The following is a 26,262-nucleotide window of genomic DNA, read 5'->3' as shown; positions in this document are numbered from 1 at the left end:
GAGAAGGTGATAAGCTTGGAGGGGGTGTCATGATTTATGTAAAACAAAATAGCCCAAGTAAGCGACGAAATGATCTAGAAATCAATACTCTCGAATGCTTATGGGTTGAAGTAGTAGTTAAGGATTGTAAAGTTTTGTTTGGCCTATTTTACAGACCTCCAGATTCACCATATCATATTTGGAATCATATAAATCAGTCAATCGAAAACGCAGTAAACAGCGGTATAAAAAATATTGTGGTCATGGGCGACTTCAACGAAAACTTACTACTGGCCAACCGTAATAATTTAAAAAACATATTATTAGATAATGGTATGCACCAAGTAATTACCGAGCCAACATTTTATTGTGAGAATTCCTCATCACTTCTCGACTCCCTTATAGTTAATGATATCCATATTCTTGCATATCACGAAGTGAGTGAAAATATTTTAGAAGCAAACACTAGGTTCCATTGTCCAGTAAGTGGATTACTGAATTTGCACAAACCGAAATACACCCAATTTAAACGTAAGGTTTGGGATTTTGAAAAAGGGGACTACGATCGCTACTGCGAGGAGTTAAGACAAGTTGACTGGGACACAATACTTGATACAAATTTAAATAATGCAGTCTCCATTGTTACACAAAAAATTATAGATGCTGCTTACAAGCATATTCCAAGTAAACTAATTGTTGTTCGCACGAAAGATCCTCCTTGGATGACGTCACTTATAAGGAGACAAATTCGTAAACGGAAACGTTCGCACAAAAAAGCAAAAAAATACAATACTGCTGAGTCTTGGGCAAACTTTAAGAAAATTAGGAATGAATGCGTAAACTTGATTAAACTAGCAAAACCCCATTATTTTGAAAAACAATGTGAATCCTTACATTCAAACGTAGATTCCATTAAGAATTGGTGGAAAAAATTGCTCAACCTGGCTGGATTTCCTTCCAAATCCTCAGACTACCCCCCTATTTTATTAAATGATACCTACTTAGACGATAATAAGGATAAAGCAAATGCATTTAATCGTTATTTTTGTGATCAATCGAGTGTTGATGACTCATCTACAAATATCCCAGAACTAAATTTAGATGAAATCATACATACATTAGATAATATAATTATAACGCAAGATGAAGTTTATGACCAACTTCTCTTGTTAGATGTGTCTAAGGCAACAGGCCCCGATAGCATTAGTCCAAGATTTCTTAAATATGCTGCTTTAGAATTAAGCTATCCCCTGTTTCTGTTGTTCAATAAGTCACTTCAATTATGCACTTATCCGTATGAATGGAAAATAGCAAATGTGATACCAGTTTTTAAGAGTGGTTCTCAAGAAATTTTATCAAACTATAGACCAATCTCTCTGTTATCTATTATTGGTAAAACGATGGAAAAATGTGTTTTTAAATATTTATTTAATTTCCTTTCTTGTTATAAAATTATTACAAACTTGCAATCAGGTTTTATGCCTGGAGATAGTACTGTTAATCAACTTATTTATATTACAAACGATATCGCTAAAGCCCTTGATTTTGGAAAGGAAATAAGAGTTGTGTTTTGTGATATCAGTAAAGCGTTTGACCGGGTCTGGCATGAAGGCCTCCTTCATAAACTAGAAAAATATGGGATAGGAGGGGACTTATTAAAATGGTTTAAAAGTTATTTATCTGAAAGAAGACAAAGAGTTGTCATAGGAGGACAGACCTCTGATGTGTATAGCATTAATGCAGGTGTCCCCCAGGGCTCAATTTTAGGACCTGTATTATTTTTACTATTCATAAACGATATTGTATGTGACATATCATGCAACATCAGACTTTTTGCTGACGATACGTCATTATATATAGTTGTTGAGGACGAGTATGCTACATCTGAATTGATGAATTCTGATATAGAAAAAAATCACCAATGGTCTCAACAATGGCTTGTTAATTTTAATCCAAGAAAAACTGAAACCATGACCATATCTAGAAAAAGAGCAAAACCCCATAATACACCAATATATATGAATGATACACTGATACAAGAGGTTGAAGAACATAAACATTTAGGGTTAATTTTTCAAGAAAACGGTTGTTGGGAAAGTCATGTAAACTATATTATTGATAAAGCTACGCCTCGCTTAAATCTTATGAGGAGTTTAAAGTTTAAGCTATCGCGTAATAATCTACAAGTTATATATATCAGTTTTATCAGGCCTATTCTTGAATATGCGGATACTGTGTGGGATAATATACCAATTTATTTAAAGGACAAACTAGAGAGCATTCAAATAGAAGCGGCTCGTATAGTCACAGGTGCCACTAAGCTTTGCTCTAAATCTATTCTTTATAATGATACTGGTTGGGTATCTCTGAGTGAAAGAAGATCCAGACATAAAATTATTAAATTTCACGAAATGTTTCATGATCAAGCTCCTAATTATCTCTGTAGTCTCGTACCTCAACAACTATATCAAGTCTATAACTATAATACTAGAAGTGCATTTAATGTCCAAAATATGAACTGTAGAACTACCTTTTATCAAAACTCTTTCCTACCATCTGTTATTCGTGAATGGAACAGGCTTCCACAAGACATTAGATGTAATCCATCAAAATTTACACTTAAAAATTACATAAATCGAGATACTAAGAAAGTCCCTACATATTATAATACTGGTTGTAGAAAAGGCCAAATACTTCACGCCAGACTCTGGTTGAACTGCAGTGGCTTAAATGAACACCTTTTCCAGAAAAATATTGTTCTTTCAAGCCTGTGTAAATGTGGGCAAGTTGAGTGCAGCAAACATTATTTGCTAGAATGTCATAATTATAGACTCACCAGGGCACAAACCATTTCTACACTACCAATATATAATGTACAAACATTAGTATCAGGTAGTGAACTCATCAGTGATGAGGAAAACGAAAATATTTTTAAAGTTGTACAAAGATTTATTTTAGAAACAGGGAGATTTGGTCCATAACAATTATCTTTATGTCGATGTCGATTTAGATGTTGAAACTTTGATTTAATGTTACCCTTTTTTCGGAACATTTACACATTTCTCAGATACATGAACCATAATTATAATAAAAAGAGTTGATCCCATTTTTCGATCAAACTGACTTCTGAGTAACTTGCAAACCACAAAATACACATGTTAAATATGAATTGAAAATTAGATTATACGAGTTTCTTATATACTATGTTCCTAATTTTGTCATTTTTTCTTATGCCCGCGTCACACTGTCCCGATTTTTACGCCGATGGCAACACGATAATGGAAATTTTCAAAATCGGGACTAATCGTATCCAGATCGGGCTATTCGTAGTGCCATCTTTATCCATCGTAGAACCATCGGCCACTTTTTCTAGCCTTCGGGGACAACTTCGGGAAGGGTTCTAAATTTTTTAACATGTTAAAAAATCCCCGAAGGTGCGTCCGATGTTGAGGGTTCGTATTGAGTTCGTATCACCATCCTCACAATCGTATTGTCACCGGGAATGCATCTTTGCACATCGTATTGCATTCGTGTTTCCGTCGTTTCCATCGGGCAGTTTTGACATTACGATGTCTACACGAATGAATCCCGAAGATACCCGAAGGTCTTACGATGGCAACACGACTTCGTGAAGACCTTGTAATCCCGTCGTGTTGCCATCGAATAAAAGTACGAAGGCGACAAGATGGAACTACGACGGCAATAAATCAAGCTAAATATAAGTTAATTTTCGCGCTAAAATACATTTAAAGTGCCATGCGCGATATGCACTGGTCAGTCTAATACGACAGTTAAAAAAGACGTTCACAAAACATGGAGCTCATATCATATGATTCTACGAGAACAAGAAAGGCGACAGCGTTGTTTCTATTAATTCAAATGAAACAAGAAGAGCAGCTATTACAGGCTCAGGATTTTCTTTTACAAGAAAAATATTATTTTTTGTCAATTTTTCATATCAAGTAACATAATGAAAACCATAAACGCGCCTTGTACACCAACACTGCAGGTACGCGTATATAGGGAAACCAACTTTTTCTTCATTATTCTGATTTTTTATGTATCGTCTGAGTTGTTGTCACACGAATGTTTACTCCATAACCATTTTGTTTTCTATATGTCATATTTTGCCGCATTTGTTTCTTTCCCCTCATCCTTCCTTTTGTCTATATTATTATGATATTCTCCTGGAAAGAGCTCTTTTTGAATAAACGGGATCAACGAACCCATTAACTTACCTTTAAGATAGATCAGTAAACATGGACATAATTATGGGTGATTATTCAGACTAGTGCACACATTTTACAGTTTAAACAAGGCAATGCCGCGCGTGGCATCCCCTCGTATGTAACATATTGGGGACAAATATGGACACTATATTTGTATATGACACATGCAGAAAATGGTAAATTGAATATGCATATTTGATACATAAACTATATTTTTAGAAATCAACCAAAACATTCAGTAACTGGAAATACCTTTAATATTGTCTTTAGAACCAGCAGGTAAAAAAATGAGCAACCAATTTCCTGTGTATTATGCTATTTCAAGGAGAAAAAACAAGTCCATCTGCATGACCTTGACCTTTGGCCTTGAACGTAAAAAATGTCAGATCATTACAAGGAGGAACAATATACCAAATGAGGTTAAAATCTTTTGAAGCATATTGGTTTTAGAGTGTCCACAAGGGTGATATTGCCTTGTATTACAACTGCCACTGTGACCTTGACCTTTGAACTTTAAAGTCAATAGCGTTTGAGATATTCTTAACGAGTAACACCATACCAAGTTTTAAGCATTTTGGTTCTAGAGTGTCCATAACAATTTTATCTACACGCAACTTACATGTAGTAGGCGAGGAATTAATACACTAAGTTTTATAAGAATTAGACAAAAAGATCGATTTTCCGCCATGCATGGAAGACTTGTACAGAAACGATATGTTGTCGAAATTCTGTTCGTATCTTTTAAACATCGTATGGCCATCGCGCCATCATCGTAATCCATCGTGTAGCCTTCGTAATCCATCGTGTAGCCTTCGTGATCCATCGTGTAGGCTTCGTGATCCATCGTGTAGGCTTCGGCTGATAGATGAAGCTTAAATTTACCGTCTTCGGTTAACCTTCGTATGTCCATCTTTTGCTATCGTATATAATTTCGGCACCATCGTATAGACTTTGTTATTCGTCGTACTTGCTTCGGTCACTTTTTGGTATTTTAACGAGATCGGGACCAACTTCGTACGAACTTACAATTTTCGCATTCGTGTGTCCATCGTATATAAAAATCGGGACAGTGTGACGCGGGCATTAAGGGAGACGGATTTATATGAGTTTTTCTTGTTTCCGAATCCCTGTATTTATATTGTATATTTATATTTCATGCACTTTTTGAATAAATATTATTTAAACTAAACTAACTATATTAAAAGTTTCCATTACCATTAATATTACGAGGATCTTTAAGTTTTAATATTCAGTAAAGGCATCTTAGCCTTTTCAATCAACTGATGATATGAGCGTGAATGGTCTTCGTACACAAACATCAGTGCTCTTTCTTGCAGTTTTATTTATTTATTTTTTGGGGAATTTTTATCGTTAAAGAATCGCCATGCCAAAGGATAGAACCCTGGGGGAAAACACCCATTTGAATGTAAGCCTAACTGCTAAGAATACTATTAATTTTAAATTGTTGTTTCCTGTTTGTGAAATAAGTTTTAAGAATTGAAATAGAATGAAAAGATAACATATGATGATAATTTATCAAGCATAATTTCATGTAGTATGCAATCAAAGGCCTTGGAAAGGTCCACTAGAACAGCAGCTATATACTGGTTGTTATCTAATGCTGCATGCTTACCTCTAGCAGAACAGCAGCTATATACTATTTAAAAAACACATAGCTGAGAGGGTGATAGAGCAGATTGTTACCCCGAGAAAACATTGTCAACTGAAGCGAAGTCAAGGTTGACAATGTAAGAAAAGAGGTAACAATCTGCTCTATCACCCTCTTAGATACATGTTATTTAATTTATTATACTGAATGTTCTGTAACAGTTATAACTGTCAAATAAATTTCAAATTTAAAGTAATAAACTTTGACCTCTTGTACATAACAACCATCCGTGTCTCCGCAAACTTGTTCAAGCATCTCCGTGGAGGGTAATAAAGTGTTTGTCATAGGATAGAGTCGTATTTAATAAAGCACACATTTAATCATGAAGGGTAATAGAGTAAATTAACACCCTCGTATTAGCCAATCAAAATCTGGCATTTTGACATGAAGTATAATAATGATTGTTATCTAATGCTACACGCTTACCCTCTAGCATAACAGCAGCTATATACTGGTTGTTATTTAATGTTGCACGCTTACACTCTAGCATAACAGCACCTATATACTGGTTGTTATCTAATGCTGCACGCTTACCCTCTAGCATAACAGCAGCTATATACTGGTTGTTATTTAACATGTTTAATGCTGTACGCTTACCTTCTAGCAGAACAGCAGCTATATACTGGTTGTTATATAATGTTGTACGATTACCTTCTAGCAGTCGTAACAGTATTGTCTGACATCAATGGCCAGGTATAAAAGCACACAGATAAACGGGATGAAAAATATTTTATAAAATTATCAAGTTGAATTTCAAACCCCTTTTCATAAATTTTGGAAACATTGGAAGAACGCTGACAAGCCTATTGCGGCACGATTTACAATATTTCAACTACGTTTTTTTTTTTGCCATGTCACTGTCTGTTTGTTTTCGACTTATGAGGTTGTGGTATGATATTCATCCCTTACTGAAGGGAATGAGCTTGATATATATTCGAAGAAGACATAATCTATCAATTCTTAAAATGCGCATTGCTGTGTTTTTGTTTATCCTACATTGGCTAGATGTATAGGGGAGGGTTGAGATCTCACTAAACTTGTATTCCCAATGCATTGTTTTGCGACTCTCCCATGTCAGGAGCCTCTGACCTTTGTTAGTCTTGTATGTTTTTTTTTTTTAAATTTGATTGCATTTATTGTTTTGGAGTTTAATGTGACGTCCAGTTCAACTAACAGTAATGTTGTTCCTGGCTTTAGATATAGAAAGCTATGAAAAAGATGTGGGATGAGTGTTAATGAGTCAGCTCTCCGTCCAAGCTAGGACTACCAAGGTCCAAGTCACAATTTGTAAAAATAAACCATTATGGGTCAAAGTACACACGCCAACACGCAACCCTGCTCACAACGAAAATTACTAGTGTGAAACCATTCAAACGGCAGGAAAACCAACGGTCTAATATATATTTAAAAAAGAGAAACACATACGAACCACATCAATAAACGACAACCACTAAATCAGGTTCCTGACTTAGGACAGTTGCAACGTTTTAATAGATACCAACCTTCACCCTTAAAAATACCTGAAACAACACTACTTGTAACATCACAACATATTAGAAAGACACAATATAAAATATCAAATTGAAAATCAACACAAACAAGTGAATATACATTGAACGAACAAATTTGATCTATAACACATGCAATATTGGTAAATACAAAATCAATAAAATAAGGGATGAGATTTTAACGATACTAGAAAGACAACAATAACATTTGACAGCATGCCACCAAATAAAATATTGTTTATATAGAGTTTATGAGTTGGCTTCAGGTATTAAGTAACTTTAACCTTGGTCAACATGCTACCAAATAAAACATTGTAACGTTTATATAGAGTTTATGAGTTACTTCTTGTTGGTTGTTCTTGGCGTCAGGTATTAAGTAACTATAGCCTTGGACAACATGCCACCAAATAAAAAAAAAACAATGTTAATATAGAGTTTATGAGTTACTTCTTGTTGGTTGTTCTTGGCGTCAGGTATTAAGTAACTATAGCCTTGGACAACATGCCACCAAATAAACTATTGTTAATATAGAGTTTATGAGTTACTTCTTGTTGGTTGTTCTTGGCGTCAGGTATTAAGTAACTATAGCCTTGGACAACATGCCACCAAATAAACTATTGTTAATATAGAGTTTATGAGTTACTTCTTGTTGGTTGTTCTTGGCTTCAGGTATTAAGTAACTATAGCCTTGGACAACATGCCACCAAATAAAAAAAAACAATGTTAATATAGAGTTTATGAGTTACTTCTTGTTGGTTGTTCTTGGCGTCAGGTATTAAGTAACTATAGCCTTGGACAACATGCCACCAAATAAACTATTGTTAATATAGAGTTTATGAGTTACTTCTTGTTGGTTGTTCTTGGCGTCAGGTATTAAGTAACTATAACCTTGGACAACATGCTACCAAATAAAAAAAAAACAATGTTAATATAGAGTTTATGAGTTACTTCTTGTTGGTTGTTCTTGGCGTCAGGTATTAAGTAACTATAGCCTTGGACAACATGCCACCAAATAAAAAAAACAATGTTAATATAGAGTTTATGAGTTACTTCTTGTTGGTTGTTCTTGGCGTCAGGTATTAAGTAACTATAACCTTGGACAACATGCTACCAAATAAAAAAAACAATGTTAATATAGAGTTTATGAGTTACTTCTTGTTGGTTGTTCTTGGCGTCAGGTATTAAGTAACTATAACCTTGGACAACATGCCACCAAATAAAAAAAAACAATGTTAATATAGAGTTTATGAGTTACTTCTTGTTGGTTGTTCTTGGCGTCAGGTATTAAGTAACTATAACCTTGGACAACATGCCACCAAATAAAAAAAAACAATGTTAATATAGAGTTTATGAGTTACTTCTTGTTGGTTGTTCTTGGCGTCAGGTATAAAGACAACTATAACCTTGGACAACATGCCACCAAATAAAAAAAAGTTAATATAGAGTTTATGAGTTACTTCTTGTTGGTTGTTCTTGGCGTCAGGTATAAAGACAACTATAACCTTGGACAACATGCCACCAAATAAAAAAAAACAATGTTAATATAGAGTTTATGAGTTACTTCTTGTTGGTTGTTCTTGGCGTCAGGTATTAAGTAACTATAGCCTTGGACAACATGCCACCAAATAAAAAAAACAATGTTAATATAGAGTTTATGAGTTACTTCTTGTTGGTTGTTCTTGGCGTCAGGTATTAAGTAACTATAACCTTGGACAACATGCCACCAAATAAACTATTGTTAATATAGAGTTTATGAGTTACTTCTTGTTGGTTGTTCTTGGCTTCAGGTATGAAGTGACTATAACCTTGGACAACATGCTACCAAATAAACTATTGTTAATATAGAGTTTATGAGTTACTCCTTTTTGGTTGTTCTTGGCTTCAGGTATGAAGTGACTATAACCTTGGACAACATGCTACCAAATAAACTATTGTTAATATAGAGTTTATGAGTTACTCCTTTTTGGTTGTTCTTGGCTTCAGGTATGAAGTGACTATAACCTTGGACAACATGCCACCAAATAAACTATTGTTAATATAGAGTTTATGAGTTACTCCTTTTTGGTTGTTCTTGGCTTCAGGTATGAAGTGACTATAACCTTGGACAACATGCTACCAAATAAAACATTGTAACGTTTATATAGAGTTTATGAGTTACTTCTTGTTGGTTGTTCTTGGCGTCAGGTATTAAGTAACTATAACCTTGGACAACATGCTACCAAATAAAACATTGTAACGTTTATATAGAGTTTATGAGTTACTTCTTGTTGGTTGTTCTTGGCGTCAGGTATTAAGTAACTATAACCTTGGACAACATGCCACCAAATAAACTATTGTTAATATAGAGTTTATGAGTTACTTCTTGTTGGTTGTTCTTGGCGTCAGGTATTAAGTAACTATAGCCTTGGACAACATGCCACCAAATAAAAAAAAGTTAATATAGAGTTTATGAGTTACTTCTTGTTGGTTGTTCTTGGCGTCAGGTATTAAGTAACTATAGCCTTGGACAACATGCCACCAAATAAACTATTGTTAATATAGAGTTTATGAGTTACTCCTTTTTGGTTGTTCTTGGCGTCAGGTATTAAGTAACTATAGCCTTGGACAACATGCCACCAAATAAACTATTGTTAATATAGAGTTTATGAGTTACTCCTTTTTGGTTGTTCTTGGCGTCAGGTATTAAGTAACTATAGCCTTGGACAACATGCCACCAAATAAACTATTGTTAATATAGAGTTTATGAGTTACTTCTTGTTGGTTGTTCTTGGCGTCAGGTATTAAGTAACTATAACCTTGGACAACATGCCACCAAATAAAACATTGTAACGTTTATATAGAGTTTCTCTAATTCTTCGTCAATTTATCCCTTTCTGCACCCATTGTATAAAAAAATTTAATCAACGTGTGGTTCGTTTGATCTCAGTACTTCATTGGTTAAAATCCGATTGTGACGTCGAATTTTCTTGCTGTCCTCTGAATTTCCTATTGTGACGACATGAAAAAAGGCGACCATGCCTGACGACGTCACATAGAAAGAACACATCTTTTTGCAGATCATTCGAAAAGAAGGAATAAGTTTGCCTGCATAATGTTAGAAAATCATTAGAGAAACAGATTCCACCACCAAATCTCGTGTAATACGATATTTATCCACTCTCGACAGTTAAATTATCAATTTTAAAGTCCTCGCCGAGGCGGCTCGGACTTTAAAATTGAAAATTTAACTGTCTCGAGTGGATAAATATCGTATTACACTCGATGCAGTGGTGGAATCTATATTTATGAGTTACTTCTTGTTGGTTGTTCTTGGCGTCAGGTATTAAGTAACTATAACCTTGGACAACATGCCACCAAATAAACTATTGTTAATATAGATTTTATGAGTTACTTCTTGTTGGTTGTTCTTGGCGTCAGGTATTAAGTAACTATAGCCTTGGACAACATGCCACCAAATAAAAAAAAACAATGTTAATATAGAGTTTATGAGTTACTTCTTGTTGGTTGTTCTTGGCGTCAGGTATTAAGTAACTATAACCTTGGACAACATGCCACCAAATAAAAAAAAGTTAATATAGAGTTTATGAGTTACTTCTTGTTGGTTGTTCTTGGCTTCAGGTATAAAGACAACTATAATCTTGGACAACATGCCACCAAATAAACTATTGTTTATATAGAGTTTATGAGTTACTTCTTGTTGGTTGTTCTCGGTTTCAGGTATAAAGTTTATAAATTACTAGTTGGTTGTTCCTGACTTTAGATGTAGAGTTTATAGGTTACTTGTTGATTATTCTGGACTTTTGATGTTGAGTTTGTCGATTATTTTTTTCCTGACTTTTAACATATATTTTGACATTTACTTGTTGATTGTTACTTACTTTTGGTATAGATTGTGTAATTTACTAGTTGATTGTTCTCGACTCTTGGTATATATTTTGCCATTTACTTGTTGATAGTATCTGACATTTGGTATAGATTTTGTCATTGTACTTAATTACTTGTTGATTGTTACTGACTTTTGGTATAGATTTTGTCAACTACTTGTTGATTGTTCCTGACTTTTGGTATAGATTTTGTCAATTACTTGTTAATTGTTACTGACTTTTGGTATAGATTTTGTCATTTACTTGTTGATTGTTCCTGACTTTTAGTATAGATTTTGTCATTTACTTGTTGATTGTTACTGACTTTTTGGTATAGATTTTGTCAATTACTTGTTGATTGTTTCCGACTTTTGGTATAGATTTTGTCATTTACTTGTTGATTGTTCCTGACTTTTGGTATAGATTTTGTCATGTACTTGTTGATTGTTCCTGACTTTTGGTATATATTTTGTCATTTACTTGTTGATTGTTCCTGACTTTTGGTATATATTTTGTCATTTACTTGTTGATTGTTCCTGACTTTTGGTATAGATTTTGTCATTTACTTGTTTATTGTTCCCGACTTTTGGTATAGATTTTGTCATTTACTTGTTGATTGTTCCTGACTTTTGGTATAGATTTTGTCACTTGTTGATTGTTCCTGACTTTTGGTATAGATTTTGTCATTTACTTGTTGATTGTTACTGACTTTTAGTACATATTTTGTCAATTACTTGTTAATTGTTACTGACTTTTGGTATAGATTTTGTCATTTACTTGTTGATTGTTACTGACTTTTTGGTATAGATTTTGTCAATTACTTGTTGATTGTTACTGACTTTTGGTATAGATTTTGTCAATTACTTGTTGATTGTTACTGACTTTTAGTACAGATTTTGTCAATTACTTGTTAATTGTTACTGACTTTTGGTATAGATTCTGTCATTTACTTGTTGATTGTTACTGACTTTTTGGTATAGATTTTGTCAATTACTTGTTGATTGTTACTGACTTTTGGTATAGATTTTGTCAATTACTTGTTGATTGTTACTGACTTTTAGTACAGATTTTGTCAATTACTTGTTAATTGTTACTGACTTTTGGTATAGATTTTGTCATTTACTTGTTGATTGTTACTGACTTTTTGGTATAGATTTTGTCAATTACTTGTTTATTGTTCCCGACTTTTGGTATAGATTTTGTCAATTACTTGTTGATTATTACTGACTTTTGGTATAGATTTTGTCAATTACTTGTTGATTGTTACTGACTTTTGGTATAGATTTTGACATTTACTTGTTGATTGATCCCGTCTTTTGGTAATGATTTTGTCATTTACTTGTTGATTGTTCCCGACTTTTGGTATATATTTTGTTAATTACTTGTTGATTGTTCCCAACTTTTGGTATATATTTTGTTAATTACTTGTTGATTGTTCTCGACTTTTGGTATATATTTTGTTAATTACTTGTTGATTGTTTCCGACTTTTGGTATAGATTTTGTCCCTTACTTGTTGATTGTTATTGACTTTTGGTATATATTTTGTTAATTACTTGTTGATAGTTCCTGACTTTTAACATATATTTTGTCATTTACTTGTTGATTGTTCCTGACTTTTGGTATAGATTTTGTCATTTACTTGTTGATTGTTCCCGACTTTTGGTATATATTTCGTCAATTACTTGTTGATTGTTCCCGACTTTTGATATAGATTGTGTCATTTACTTGTTGATTGTTCCCGACTTTTGGTATTGATTTTGTCATTTGTTTATTGTTTCAGACTTTTGACATACATTTTGTCATTTACTTGTTGATTATTCCTGACTTTTGGTATAGATTTTGTCAGTTATTTTCTAATTGTTCCTGACTTTTGATAAAGATTTTGTAGGAACCCGTTGATTGTTCATGAATTTTGATATTGATTGTCAGTTTGTTGTTGGTTGATCTTGACTTTTCTTAGTAACTTGTTGATCGTTTCTGACTTTTGATATTGATTTGGTCATTTACAAGTTGAATGTTTGACTTTTGACGTAAATTTTGTTAGTTACTTGTTAATTGTTCTGACTTTTGTCAGATACTTGTTGATTGTTCCTGACTTTTGATATTGATTTTGTCATTTAATAGTTGTCTGTTTGACTTTTGACATAAATTGTGTCAGTTACTTGTTAATTGTTCTTGACTTTTTTCAGTAATTTGTTGATTGATATTGATTTGTCAGTAACTTGTTGATTTGTGATTGCTTTCGATATTGATTGTGTTAGTTACTTGTTGATTGTTCTTGACTTTTGTCAGTTACTTGTTCATTGTTTCAGACTTTTTACATACATTTTGTCAGTTACTTGTTCATTGTTTCAGACTTTTTACATACATTTTGTCAGATACTTGTTCATTGTTCCAGACTTATGACATAGATTTTGTCAGTTCCTTGTTGATTGTTCCTGACTTGTTTTATTGATGTTGTGTGTTACTTGTTTGTTGTTCCGGAATTTTGATATTTTGAAGTAATGTTTTGAATGTTAAACAACATATTCAAATATTAAAAGTCCTTATGCTGAAATATCTGGCTTCTTTGCTGATTATTGACTTTATGTTGATTGTCCTAAATATAAAGCTTAACTACAAGTATCACATAAACTTAACTAGAGACTCTAATGAGCCTGTGTTGCTCACCTTGGTCTATGTGCAATTAAGCAAAGGACACTGATGGATTCATGACAAAATTGGGTTTTGGTGATGATGATGTTTTTGTAGATCTTACTTTACTGAAAATTCTTGCTGCTTACAATTATATCTCTCTATAAAGAACTTGGCTCAGTAGTTACAGTAGAAAAATTTAGAAAAATTTACAAATATATGAAAATTGTTAAAAATTTACTATAAAGGGCAATAACTCCTTAAGGGGTCAATTAACCATTTTGTTCATGTTGACCCTATTTGTAGGTCTTACTTTGCTGTACATTATTGCTGTTTACAGTATATCTCTATCTATAATAATATTGAAGATAATAACCAAAAGCTGCAAAATTTTTGTTAAAATTACCAATTTAGGGGCAGCAAGCCAACAACAAGTTGTCCGATTCATCTGAAAATTTCAGGGCAGACAAAACGTGACCTGATAAACAATTTTACCATGTCAAATTTTCTCTAAATGCGTTGGTTTCAGAGAGATAAGCCAAAATCTACATTTGTCTCAGTAGTTTCAGAAAAGAAGATTTTTGTAAAAGCTAACAAAAATTTATGCAAAATTGTTTAAAAAAATTGAATATAAAGGGCAATAGCTCCTTAAAGGGTCAACTAGTCATTTTGGTTATGTTGACTTATTTACAAATCAGTCCTTTTTTATGGTGCAGAGACCTGGAGAAGTACAACAGGGGTACAACATCAAATCCAGGTTTTTATCAACAAATGCCTGCGCCAAATTTGTAAATTTTGGTGGCCAGAAACCATTAGTAACAAATGCCTATGGGAAAGAACCAACCAGGAACCAGCAACTAAACAGCTAAAGAGGAGAACTTGGCAATGGATTGGGCATACTTTGAGGAAACCTGTAGGTACCATCACTAGACAGGCATTAGAATGGAATCCCCAAGGACATCGGAGACCGGGAAGACCATTTCACAGCTGGAGAAGATCAAGGCACAAAGAACTGGATGAAATTGGATATACCTGGACCGAAGCAAAAAGGATAGCCCAAAATAGAGTAAGATGGAAAGCGACTGTAGCAGCCCTATGTTCCACAAGGAACGAAGAGGATTAAGTCAAGTAAGTCATTTACAAATCTTATTTTGCTGAACATTATTGCTCTTTAAAGTTTATTTCTATCTATAATAATATTCAAAATAATAACCAAAAAACTGCAACATTTCCTTAAAATTACCAATTCAGGGGCAGCAACCCAACAGGTTGTCTGATTCATCTGAAAATTTTAGGGCAAATAAATCTTGACCTGATAAACAATTTTACTATGTCAAATTTGCTCTAAATGCTTTGGCTTCAGAGATATAAGCCAAATATAAACCAGATGCTCTGCAGGGCGCAGCTTTATACGACCGCAGAGGTTGAACCCTGAACGGTTGGGGCAAGTATGGACACAACATTCAAGCTGGATTCAGATCTAAATTTGGATTGTGATTAAATAGTTGACACATCATAGGTTTCTGACACAGAATGAATGTGGTCTAATGAACTTAAAATATTTTTTTTGTCTTTGAGCAATTCACTATGCTGTTGAAAAAATGTTTAAAGAAATTTTCTTTTTATTTATGAAATCTGAAATAAGAAAAATTTAACCCCCCCCCCCATTTTTTTTTTCACACCCCCCTTTCCCTTTTTCTAAAACTGATCTCAATTCAAATTTCGAATGGAGTTTGCAACAATAACTACTCATTTAAATACATCATAAAATATTAAAATGTAAAATAAAGTGCTTGTTATCACTGAATGGTAAAGATTGTTTTAATTTATCAGTTGGTAGTAAAAGTGAATATACATTGTATATTGTATAAAACAATGATTTAAGCTGATTCAACTACTATTCTGGACAAAGAAAGATAACTCCAATTGAAAATTTCTTGCTATTGCACAATATTGTGCAATTAGATATTTCATGCTATTGCACAATACTATGCAATGGAAAATATTTGCTATTGCGCAATACTGTGCAATGGAAAATATTTGCTATTGCACAATACTGTGCAATTGAAGATTTCTTGCTATTGCGCAATAGTGGCAATTGAAATTTTTTTGCTATTGCACAATACTGTGCAATTGAAGATTTCTTGCTATTGCTGAATACTGTGCAATTGAAAATTTCTTGCTATTGCACAATACTTTATATAATAATTTTGGATCCTGATTTGAACCAGTTTGAAAACTGGGCCCATAATCAAAAATCTAAGTACATGTTTAGATTCAGCATATCAAAAAAGCCCAAGAATTCAATTTTTGTTAAAATCAAACTTAGTTTAATATTGGACTCTTTGGACTTTAATGTAGACCAATTTGAAAACGGGACCAAAAATTAAGAATCTACATACACAGTTAGATTTGGCATATCAAAGAACCCCAATTATTCAATTTTTGATGAAATCAAACAATACATTTGACGACGACGCCAACGTCATACCAATATACGACCAAAAAATTTTCAATTTTTGCGGTCGTATAAAAAGAAGATGTGGTATGATTGCCAAAATCTACATTTTACCCCTATGTTCTATTTTTAGCCCTGGTGGCCATCTTGGTTGGTTTTACCAGGTCACCCGACACATTTTTTAAACTAGTTGCCCCAATGATGATTGTGGCCGAGTTTGGTTAAATTTGGCCAAGTAGTTCCAGAGGAGAAGATTTTTGTAAAAGTTAACTATGACGGACGACAGACAACAGAAGACTGACGCTAAGTGATGAGAAAAGCTCACTTAGCCCTTGGGCCAGGTGAGCTAAAAAGTTAAAATGATCCAAAAAGTAAAGATTAGATAACCAAACCTGAAATATGTGTAAATCATTGCATGCAACAAATACAAGTTGACCTTTTGCTTATAGTTTCTAAGAAACAAACTGAACCAGAAAAACTAAACATTGACCAATAAACAATGAAAATGAGGTCAAGGTCAGATGAACCATGCCAGAAAGACATTTACACATTAAATCAATCAATGCATTAAATATAGCTTATCTACTTCTTATAATTAAAGTTTTTAAGAAACAAACTAACACCACATCTTCCTTTATCTATAAACCATAAAAAAACTCAACATTGACCAATGAACAATGAAAATGAGATCAATGTACACCTTTAAATCATTCCATACACCTATAGCTTATAGTTTATGAAAAACAGACCAACACTCTAAACTTTACACTGAGCAATGAACTGCGAAATATTATGTCAAGGTAAAATAAAACATACATTTGTACCAGACTGAAATGAACATTGTTAAATATTTTCATACTCCAAATATAGTTGACATATTGCATATAGTATTAAAAAACAACAAAACACAAAAACTTAACTATAACACCTGTCAGATGGACATACCATCATTCTATACACCAAATAAAGTACATGTATTGCTTAAAGTATCTACTATATGGTCTTGACCACATGAACTTAACCTTATTCAATCATCCATGAAATGAGGTTGGGTGAGGTGAAAACTGTCTGACATGCATGAGGACCTTACATGTATGCACACACTAAATATATATATCCTTTTACTCATAAAAAGAGAGAAATTGTCATTACAAAAACCTTAACCATGAAAATAAGGTCAAGGACAAAGCAACCAACAAAAACTTCATAACATAAGGCATCTATATACAAATTATGAAACATCTTCTGAAATATTAAGGTTTTCAGTAGTAAGTCAACACAGATGCCGCCACCAGATCTCTATCCCTATTTTGAGCTTTTTACAACAGAAGCCACAGGCTAAAAAAAAATTATCCCTATAAAACTGGTGTTAATATATGTAACATACACTATGAAGCACACATGGAATGTGAATGATTAAATACTGTAATAAAATGAAATATTGTAATGCCACATATCTGACAATTTATTATTCTATCAATAAATATCATACATTAGCTTTGAACACAATAAGGTAATATCACAGGTTTATAAATTATTTTTCAGTTCTCTTCACAATTATATGAGGAGGGGGGTAGGAGGGGTCCTGATCCTGAAATCCCAGGCTTAAAAACACGAAATCCAGAGGTCCCAAATTCAAATAAATTTAAATCCCGACATCCAGAAATTTAAAAAAAGAATTCCTGAAACCACCAAAGGGTAAATCCTGAAATACTGAGCTTAAGAACACCTGATCCCATGGCCCCAATAAAGGTCCTATCCCCCCTCTTATATGTAAAACATATTATTTTTAAGATGACTTCATCAAAATGTGTTTGATGTAACGGCTGTACAGTCAATGTGATTTGGAGTGAATTCTATACAACAAAATATCATTTCTTGTCTAAAATAATGTAAATGCAATTCATCACATGTATAAATCTGGTATGGTCATTCTTTGAACTTCCATTCCTGTCGACACATCGGACACAGTTGATTAACCTGCTGGGAGTTTAACCATTTCATAATACAATGGATATGGAAACAGTGAGAGCATTCTCCCCAAACTGAAATTGAAAAAGTTAAATATGAATTAGTATTATAAATCAGAAATAATGAAAGCTTTATAAATCCTCATAAAAAAAATTTGTACCAAAAAATATCATGAGTAGAAATATTTAAAAGTTTACATAACTTAAAATGCTTCACAATACTTAGAATTGTCTACCCAAGGAATCGATTACCTAATCATATAGTCCGAGATTACTCTGATGTCCAACGGCTGTTTTGCCAGACAAGCTGGGGCCATGGCAAAACAGCCGTTGAATGTCAGAGTAATCTTGGACTACTAATCATATAATTAGCTGTGTTAGGGAAAACCGTTTGGATCTTTGTATGTTTTAACGTTTTTGATTAAGCAATCCCGATGAGGATTTGGGAAAACCGTTTGGAACTTTGTATGTTTTAACTTTTTTGATTAAGCAATCCCTGATGATGATTTGTACTCAATATCCACCCCTGGCATACAAAATTTTAAGCCTGGTATCTATGATTTTTTTTTCATTTTCTCTATGTGAATGTTGTGTTTATATATTGAAACATATAACACAATAAAAAAAATAAAAAAAATTAGTAAGCTGTTGCTAAATACAATTGAAGGCCAGTACCGGTATTTTTTTCTGTTAAACATATAATTTGTTTGACTAATATGCATGAGTTTAGTTTGGTGTCCATTATCACTGTACCATTATAGATATTTGTTTAGGGGCCAGCTAAAGGACGTCTCCATGTGAGGGAGTTTCTCGCTGCATTGAAGACCTATTGGTGACCTTCTGCTGTTATCAGATCTATAGCAGGGTTGTTGTCTCTTTGACACATTCCCCATTTCCATTCTCAATTTTATCCATCTACTAATTAACACTGAAAATTTTTCTTTCAATCAAAATCCTTTTAATGTAACACATTTAAATTTACATATATGTAGGACTCGGAGGTGCGATGGGGACCCTGAAGTGCGATGGTCACGCTGAAGTGCGATGGTCTACGCCGAAGTGCGATGGTCCTTTCGCTGAAGTGCGATGGTTTAGCACGACTTTTAGTTGTTTTGACGTTTTTATAAACAACATGGATTCGCAGGCAGGTGGATAAGATTATTTAAATTAAGATTTATTGCGAACAAAGGAATTTAAAAAAACAACAACAAGGTAACGAACAATTCAAGTCCAGAACAGTTTTGAGCATTAGAGGTTGAGGTTACAAAATAATTTATAACTAAGTCATGCTACAAATCATAAGGAACAAATCGGCTAAAAGACGATCTTGGTCTGCAGATTGGTTATCTAGTGTTCGGTGTTATGCCGCAAACATTTTGTACGACCAATAAAATGTCTGGGTCTTTATTAAAAGCAATCTTATTGATCGAGTCGATATAATTTTGCTTTATTATTGAGATGATTCTGCTTTGTAAGAAAACTCGCACTACATATAAGTCTAATTTTTTTGTTCTTACAGTATAAATCTTCTGCAACAGGTTAGTCTGCGGAATAACGGAAAATCAGCTTATTCTAAAGTTTTCATAGAACTCGCGTCACGTTTCTCTATAAGTCAAGCATATATACATGTACTTGATGGCTTTTATTTGTTAAAAACTGTTACGATATTATATAAATGGATGAAGGAAGTTCTTATGAGCAATTTCTCGGCTATGATATGACGAGAACAAGTTATATTTGATAAAATGAGATGGACCCTGTGTAGCACTATATAGACCGACACGCTGAACCCTTTTTTTTTGGCGCACATGACATTTCCTCCAACTCGAATCGCGTATACTAAATTAATTCCATCTAGCCCATTTTTGTTGACTCCATACTTCTCCGTGCTAAGCAGATGATTAGCAAATTAGAATTGTATGTATTTTTTATTAGACCTGACTAAAAATTAAAACCAATCTCCCAAATGCGACGCTAGAACGCTAACCACTACACCACACCTCATTCAATAGAGTTCTTACTTCAGACCATCGCATTTAGCTGGAATAAACCATCACACAGTTTCATTAAAGTCAACTTTATAGTTAGACCATCTCTGACAGAGCCGCCATCGTAATTCAGCGTAACCACCATCGCACTTCAGCGTAGATATAAACAAGTTAACGTCACAATGTTACCATCGCACTTCAGCGTACACCATCGCACTTCAGCGTGATCATCGCGGTTCGGAGTACCATCGCGGTTCCGAGTCCTACATATATATTGCTAAACAGGTGTCAGACCACTAATTAAAAATCCCTATCTGTCCAACCAAATTTTGCAATTTTCACAGCTTTCTAATTTTTTTACCTTAAATTTAACTTCATAGAAACCAGATACATCCTGAATTGTACATGTATCAGCTTTCTACTTGCCAATTTTCAACATACCTTTAAAATTATATAAGAAAGAAGAGGGTTCCCGAATGGAGGGACCACTAAAAATAACCCCTGGTTTTCTGGAAATCTAGTATACTATGGAGTGCATTTTTAAAATCTTCAATGTTGAATGTATAAAACTCATAGACAAGTAAATTTTGGCTCAAAATGGTCTTACTACATTTCTCTTTCACCAAAAGTTTCATATCTGCCAATTTGTTGGTTAGTTTAGGTAAACAATGATATCAAATGCACTATTTTTTGTCAAAGTAGGCCTACTTTCACATACATTCTAGATAGGAGGGAGTAATTGGTGGTCTGACACCTATACATGTGTTTCTGGAATTACCCTCCTCATGTAAGCTTGACATCAAATAGTCATAAACATAGCAACCTTAATGGTTTGAGGCTAACTTTATCCAGAGAGTGAAGTTTTCTTCCCAACTTTTGTAAACATGACACCTAGCAATGCACTTTAGTTGATCTTTATTTTCATATATATACTAGTATATATGTATCACTAATTTACCTAAGGGACAGTCATCTCCAGGTAGCTTGCAGTCTGGACAACAACCATCAAAAGCCATCCTACATATTCCACAATTCTCATCATTAGCAACCCATCTCCATGTAGCCACAGCTGTCCAACTATCAATAAATACATATGATCTTGATTTATTATAAAAACATTTTTTTTTTATTCCTACAGGGCTCAGACCACAATTATTTTCCCCATTGGTTGCAATGCATTTTTTGATAAAAATCAAATTGAATTAAAAAATTTGCACCGCATCAATCATGAAATAAATTTAACTGTTATATGTCCCAGGACAATCCATCAGTGCTTTTTCTTTTAAGAGCCATATTAACATGCCAATGGTAGGATTTGAATCTTGAATACATGGTGAAGGCTAATTTTTACCCTACTTTCATTTTGGCCATATCACTAATTTTACTTTCAACAACAAAGTTTCTCCACATGTTTTACTTATTTCAATATATATGCAACTGACATGACTGATAGGACCACTTTTAAAAATAGTAAACATTTCAAGGAAAATAATAGTCAGAAATTCAGAATACTTAAGAAAAAATACCCCATATAATAATTTGGAACTATATTCCACAAACAAAGGGAATGTATTGTGGTTTGAAGCCACATTTGTATGTTGTGAGTTGAATACAATTGGTTTATGGCTTCTTTATCTCATTATTAACAGTTTAAAAAGGTTTTAATTTATAAAACTTAAGGGGAATTTGTTAACAAAATTGTTTGGGTTAATAATCAGAGCTTTTTCTTTGTGATATTTCACATCAGGTTACCCTGATGCAAATTTTAGAATGCTTCTAGTATACAAGGGGGGGAGGGAATAAAAAAACAACCACGATTGGTCTAGGCTTGAAAGTTATCTCATTGGCAGTCATACCACTTCTCCTTTTTTTTTTTAATATAAATTATGTATGAATATTAACTGTTTGGAATATGTCAATAATAGAAGTCTGACAGCAACTATTTAAGATTGATTGATTGATTGATTGATTGTTGGTTGCTTAGCATCCAGTGGCAAAACCATTTAAGATAATATAATATAATAATCATGATAATAGTCAACCCACATATATATATACATGTATATTTAAAAAAATTTTTTTTTATTCAACTTGATATTCAGATTCTCATAAATACTTACCCTGAAAGTTAACAGTCAAATGAAGCAGAATCAAATATGAAAAAGAAATACAATAAACATGATATAACATTAAGGTTGTATAATATACATTTATAAAGCTGTTTACAGTTTTTGTCTCTTTAGAATTTGAAGCTTTTGAAATATAAATAGACAAAATCATGAAAATGAATGGCAATAATTATAACTTCCATCAAGCCATGGAAGTTAAAACAATTGAACAAAAATATATTCCTTCAAACTGGATATGTATTTATCAAAGTTGTACAAAATGGAACATGTAGAATGTTGTTTGTTTTTAGTTGACATGTGTTTGGTTAATTATAGTAAGGTCAGTTCGATTGGGATACTGAGATCATGCACGATTGAACTCCCGTGGTTTACAGTCAATCAAGCCATTGCAGTCAAAGTGCACAGTAGCACAGTAAAATTTTGCCAAATAAATAATATTATCAATTATATCATTTATTTTCTGATTTGAAGACCACAAGTATGGGGAAACCAGTACAAGCTGCTTAATACCTGTAAATTGATATGAACTTTCCACAATATCATACTCATATTTATCATGTTTATAATTAATTAATAAAATGTGTGCTTGTCTTTGCAAGTGGCGACTCCCATGTAAGAGTTTGTGGTTATTAGATAAACATGCTTAAGTTTACGAATTAGAATTTAAACCTGCTTCCTTAAACTAGCAGGGAGACTTGTACCTGTTCAAAATTGTACAAGCATCTCTATATATTCTTATTTACATCTACATGATATACATGTACAGCATTGAATCTCTATGCTCAGCTAACTGGCATACATTTAAATTTGATGCCAAACAAAAGCACATATGACATAAAAGAATGTCATCTTAATCCAAATATTTGATAGCATGGAATCAAACAAGTTGTATTAGATAGATGTACAGTACTGGGTATACTGAAGCAAATTGTTTCTTTCAATTAAAAAATGTACTATGTAAATGAATTATAATCATTTAGTACGTATACATTTGTAGTACCCTCCAATTCATACCCTTGCAAAAACCATTTCATACCACAAATATCTATTAGCCAAACAGGAGTCACAAAATTACTATCAAATCTAAACCCCCACAAAACATGTGGACCTGACAATACAAACGGTAGAGTACTGAAAGAATTAAAAGAGCAAGTGTCACCAATACTTAAATTAATATTCAGTAAGTCATTAGAGTCGGGGGGAAACACCTAAAGATTGGAAGCATGCAAACGTTGCTCCAGCTTTAAAAAAAGGGGGAAAATATAAACCTGTAAATTACAGACCCATATCATTAACATGTATATATGCTGTAAAATTATGGAACATATCATTACAAGTAACATAACGTCACATTTAGAACAAAACAACATTTTATATAACCTACAACATGGCTTCAGAAAAAACCATCTTGTGAATCGCAATAAATTGACTTTATTCAAGAACTATCATCTAGTAATAATAGTAACATACAAATTGACCTTATCATTATGGACTTTGCTAAAGCGTTTGATAAAGTTCCTCACCAACCATTACTTTACAAACTTCAATACTATGGTATAAGGAAAAATACAATTTTAAATGAATTATGACTTCTGATTAGTTTTGTAACAATGAATTAATTAATTTAATTGATTAAATTTATAAATAATAATAGCCTTCTAAACACGAGCGTATGAACTTAAAATTGTACTATTTTATATTTGAATTAGAATCGGTAACCTTTAATATTTGAAACAGATCATTACCAATTGCAACTAGATATCATTGAGATGGGAGCCATCTCTGTGGGCCCCGCTGTGAATAATGTGCATTAAAAAATTGTATCTTTACCATAGGACATGGGTTTGTCAACTGAAATTAAAGTTTTTGACCTTGACCTTTGACCTAGGAAGTTGTAAATAAATTATGACACACCCTTTGATGTTGGTTTATAAACATGTCAAGTATAAACTTTGAAATGATAACGGTTCTCAAGATATCGAGCGGACACAATCTTTACCATAGGACATGGGGTTGTCAACTGAAACCAAAGTTTTTGACCTTGACCTTTTGACCTAGGAAGTTGAACATAAATTATGACACACCCTTTGGTGTTGGTTTATATACATGTCAAGTATAAACTTTGAAATGATAACGGTTCTCAAGATATAGAGCGGACACGATCTTTACCATAGGACATGGGTTTGTCAACTGAAATCAAAGTTTTTGACCTTGACCTTTGACCTAGGAAGTTGTTAATAAATTATGACACACCCTTTGGTGTTGGTTTATAAACATGTCAAGTATAAACTTTGAAATGATAACGGTTCTCAAGATATAGAGCGGACACAATCTTAACCATAGGACATGGGGTTGTCAACTTAAACCAAAGTTTTTGACCTTGAACTTTGCCCTAGGCAGTCGTTCATAAATTATGACACACCCTCTGGTGTTGGTTCATATACATGTCAAGTATAAACTTTGAAATCATAATGGTTCTCAAGATATAGAGCGGACACGATCTTCACCACAGGACACAGGGTTGTCAACTGAAACCAAAGTTTTTTTACCTTGACCTTTGACCTAGGAAGTTGTACATACATCATGACACGCCCTCTGGTGGTGGTTAATAAACATGTAAAGTATAAAGTATGAAATCATAATGGTTCTCTAGATATGGAGCGGACACAAAGTTAAAGTGTTTCGGACGGACGGACAAACTGATCACTATAGGGCGGGGCCCTAATGAAAATATTGAATAACAAATATTATTAGATATCTGTTGATATAAGTATTTGAGGAAAATTAGAAGAAGGAAACAAATTTCTCTACAATTAAATGGCTATAAAGATGAATATACTGCGGACGGACGGACAGACTGACTGATCACTATAGGGCGACCCGCCTAAAGGCGGGGCCCTAATGATATCTTTATTTACATATTCAGGAATTAATGTTCTCATCAAATTATTTTAAATCTCACATGTACAATGCACAAATACTTCAGCTATTTTAAAAATTTGACAGGAAATTTAAGGATGTTCTTAGAATGGAATCGAAAAATAAAGAACAGCTATTCTTTTCAAGTGTGAAAAACATCAACAAAATTTCTACATAATCGGGAATGTCCTTATTAAAATAGTCTTTGTCTCACAACGTATAATACTTTATTTATTTGACCAACGATGTTTAAAAAAAAAAGACAGAACGAATTTAATGTCATCTTTCCCTATTTTTAAGTGTTATTATAAGTCTGTTTTAACTGTTTTAAGAATACCCCTAAAGCGGACAACTTGAAGCAGTTTATTCTTTAAATTTCTGTTATTCAATATCAAAATAAAGAAAATAAAATCCCGAAATTGATTTGAAACTTTGATACTTAATAGTTTTCCTGGAATTAAAATATTCTCATCCCTTGGGATAATTAGTGTACATTCAGTTGCATATAATATTACATGCATTTCGGAACAATTGTGATGAGGCCTAGATTAATATATTGTTTGTTTCCTCAATCCCCACCCTGCCTAGCCAGGTGTGGGTAGGTAGGTAGGGAAATAATTTTATTTTTCCAAAAAGCTTGAACATTATCGGACAATCCAGCAAGCCTGAAAATCAGAAATGAATAAAATAATATTTGACTTAGTTTTGACAATAAAATTTTATGAGTAGCACCATTTTTGCAGGGTTGGTCGGGATTGGGGAAACAAACAATATTTTATTTAAGGCCTGATAACAAATTTATTCTTTTATTCAAGAACAATCTAATTGAAAATAAATCTGTGATTTTACTATGTCCATAACTTTGATGAACCAAAGCAAGTTACATGTATTTAAATCAAATTGGTTTTTCTTCTT

At 33.1% G+C, this 26,262-nt stretch overlaps 1 long non-coding RNA gene across 1 annotated transcript; it reads right to left on the bottom strand.

Annotated features, from left to right (window-relative positions):
* Nucleotides 1–18,367: 18,367 nt before the first annotated feature.
* On the bottom strand, nucleotides 18,368–22,555 carry LOC139519977 (uncharacterized). Its single transcript, XR_011663777.1, has 3 exons — nucleotides 22,420–22,555; nucleotides 21,258–21,376; nucleotides 18,368–18,386 (listed from the first exon to the last, which is right to left on the bottom strand). It is a non-coding gene; the product is annotated as an uncharacterized lncRNA (long non-coding RNA).
* Nucleotides 22,556–26,262: the final 3,707 nt, after the last annotated feature.

Source organism: Mytilus edulis, chromosome 4, assembly GCF_963676685.1.
Source record: "Mytilus edulis chromosome 4, xbMytEdul2.2, whole genome shotgun sequence".
In the NCBI taxonomy this organism is placed as follows: Eukaryota; Metazoa; Mollusca; class Bivalvia; order Mytilida; family Mytilidae; genus Mytilus; species Mytilus edulis.
This window is presented reverse-complemented; position numbering and strand designations above follow the sequence as displayed.